The sequence below is a fragment of the Phocoena phocoena genome, chromosome 3 (genome assembly GCF_963924675.1).
Source record: "Phocoena phocoena chromosome 3, mPhoPho1.1, whole genome shotgun sequence".
Taxonomy (NCBI): domain Eukaryota; kingdom Metazoa; phylum Chordata; class Mammalia; order Artiodactyla; family Phocoenidae; genus Phocoena; species Phocoena phocoena.
The window spans coordinates 32,916,225-32,919,108 of record NC_089221.1 but is presented as its reverse complement, the minus strand read 5'-3'; the positions used below and the strand labels follow the sequence as shown (position 1 = coordinate 32,919,108).

Sequence of the window (2,884 nt, the reverse complement as noted above, 5' to 3'; positions counted from 1 at the left end):
GAAATCTTGCCATTTGCATATAGATTCATATAGATGGATCTTGAGGGTATTATTCTAAGTGAAATAAGCCAGATGGAGAAAGACAAGTACCTTATGAATTCACTCATATGTGGTAAATAAATAAATAAGTAAATAAATTAAACCAAACCAAACAAAAATAAACATGTAGCTACAGAGAACAGAGTAATGGTTACCAGAGGGGAAGGTGTGTGGGAAGGTCTGAACAGGTAAAGGGAATTATGTATCACAATGGATAGAAACTAAGCTTTTGGTGGTGAGCACACTGTAGTGTATACATTAGGTGAAATATAATGTTGTACACATGAAACATATGTTATAAACCAATGTTACCTCAATATATTAAAAAAATTTAAGTACAGTATTCCATCTACACTGACAAAAGATGAAATAAGCTACATGAACATTTAACATCAGAAGAAAATGAGTATTTTACTGAAATGCAGTTGAAAGAAGAAACAATTGAGGAGGAAAACAAAGAATGAGAAGGAAAATCATTATTGAAAGAGAAAAAAGAAAAATAAAGACAGAGTTTTGTGGCTGAAAAGTTAGATAGCAATTCAAGTAATGCTGCGAGAAGGTCCATGTTGAGTTGCTTTATATCCATCAGAAGGTGTGTGAAGAGTGGAAAGCTCAGGCAGAATTCAGTGAGGAGCTGAAGAGGTAGAAGCTGGTGGAAGAGGAGATGGTCTCAGAATCCTGGGAGAAAGACCAATGAGCCGAGAAAAAGTGAGAAGCCCGGGAGGTGAGGAGACAGAAAGAGCTGGTGGAGAACACACACCTGGGGCTGGGCGCCCAGGTCACCAACATCAAACACAAGAGCGGGTGGTGCAGCGACAGAGAAGAGGAGAAACAACAATACAAAGGGTAAACTTGAGAGAGAACAGGATAAGCTAAAGGAAGAGAAGACAAAGCAGGAAATTAGGACCTTTTTGCAAAAAGCCCTCTGAGAGAAGGTAGGACCTATTCAACAGGAATAGAGAACAGAGCAGGACTTGAACATGAAGGTCATGCAAAGGGCCCTTCAAAAGTTCCATGAATAGGGCTTCCCTGGTGGCGCAGTGGTTGAGAGTCCGCCTGCCGATGCAGGGGGCACGGGTTCGTGCCCCAGTCCGGGAAGATCCCACACGCCGTGGAGCAGCTGGGCCCGTGAGCCGTGGCCACTGAGCCTGCGCGTCCGGAGCCTGTGCTCCGCAATGGGAGAGGCCACAGCAACTGGAGGCCTGCGTACCGCAAAAAAAAAAAAAAAAAAAAAAAAAAAGTTCCACGAAGAGACCAATAAGAAAGAAGCAAAAAAAGAGAAGACATGGGAAGAAAACGGAAGCTTTCTCAGGGATATTTAGCAGAGCAACGTGAAGAGGAGGATGTTTGGGAGAAAGAATTAGACAGAATAATAGAGGAAAAGAAGGAAGAGAAGTTGGCTGAGAAGGACAGTTTGCTGCAACTTGACAGGAAGGAAAGGAAACAACGTGGGAATGAGGCCATGTGTACAAGAAAAGTTCAAGTGCAACAAAGCTTGCAAAGAAAAGGAAAAGAACAGGAAGAAGGTGCTATGGAATAGGATCCCACAAATGAAGGTCTTGAAGAACTTAACAGAGAGTAGGAGAATTTTGCAAGAGGCTACGGTTTAGCCCAAGAGTACAGAAGGCTGCTACAGATGTAAATATCCTACCAGCTGCAGTCTTAGGAAGCAGGGGAGGACGAAGTTTGAAGCAGAGATAGCAGCAAACAAGATTTGTCAGGACAAGATCCAGGAGATCTGGATCACCCATCAGGTGTCATCCAGAAACATGCACCCCATGCGGACAGTTTGTCACAATAAGCTTCCAACATAGTCTCATAAACACCAACATATTTTTTCCCAGTCTTTTACTATTTATGACTACAATATGCTTGTATGTTCTTTAAAAATAACAAAGTACAGTAGCCTCTTCAATTTTATCACCATCCTTGCAGACCCACAAGCAGCCCAGCATATTATTATTAGGAGGGAGATTCCTTAGAACTGGCGATCTGTTTCCATGAGAGTTGTGAATTGGCAGACAGAAAAAAAAAATTGCTTTACTACTCCAGGAGGCTGGTGACAATGGGCCAACCAACTGTGATCTTGGGATTAATGCATAACGACAGAAGCCACCAGATTCCTGGGCATCTCCTGATCTCGAGGCAAAGAAAGTTAACACCAGAGGGGAACAGTTTGGCTCAGACAGGCAGGCCTCTTCTGGAAACTGGCAGCCCCTCCTGGGGTCACCGAGGTGACAGGCCTGGACAGCCGGCTGGCTGACCTCCTCAAGTATCTGCGGTAACCTTGGATTTTTGTCCCAGGCTCCTCTGGATGTGCTAGCCTCTTCTCAGGGGCTAGGGTTTTTCAGCATCCCTGTCCCAGGCCCTTACAAGGAAATCACTTGGCTGCCCCAGGCTGTGGCCAGGAGCCCTTGATCATTACTGTGCAGGTGGGACCCCTCCCCCTCCTGACTCTACAGCTGGCTAACATTTCCCTCCCTCTTTGCTGCCCCAAACTTATACAAAACAAGTCTTCAGGGTTTCAGTGGGGACCCTGGGGAGAGAAAGGGGTCAAGCACATGTAGTGAACCTACCATCTTCACAGAATCCTTGGAAAATTATATATTACACTTTTGTTATAACTTCTAAGTAGTTTTACTTTTCCCACACATTATATGTTCTGTGAGAATAGAAATGTTATCTTTTAATTCTCTCTTATCTCTTTCATGGTGTTTGGTTTAAATTTGAAGTTCAGTAAATACCTTCTGCTCCCAGAATCCCCTTTACAGGCAATTCCAAGTCATACCTGTAGGTGGGGCAAGTGATATATTTCTCCTGCCTGAGAAAAGCAAGCCAGGATTCC

General features: G+C 43.8%; 1 pseudogene; it reads left to right on the top strand.

The window, feature by feature from the left end:
- Positions 1-398: 398 nt before the first annotated feature.
- LOC136120139 (cilia- and flagella-associated protein 53 pseudogene) lies at positions 399-1,853 on the top strand (annotated as a pseudogene).
- Positions 1,854-2,884: the final 1,031 nt, after the last annotated feature.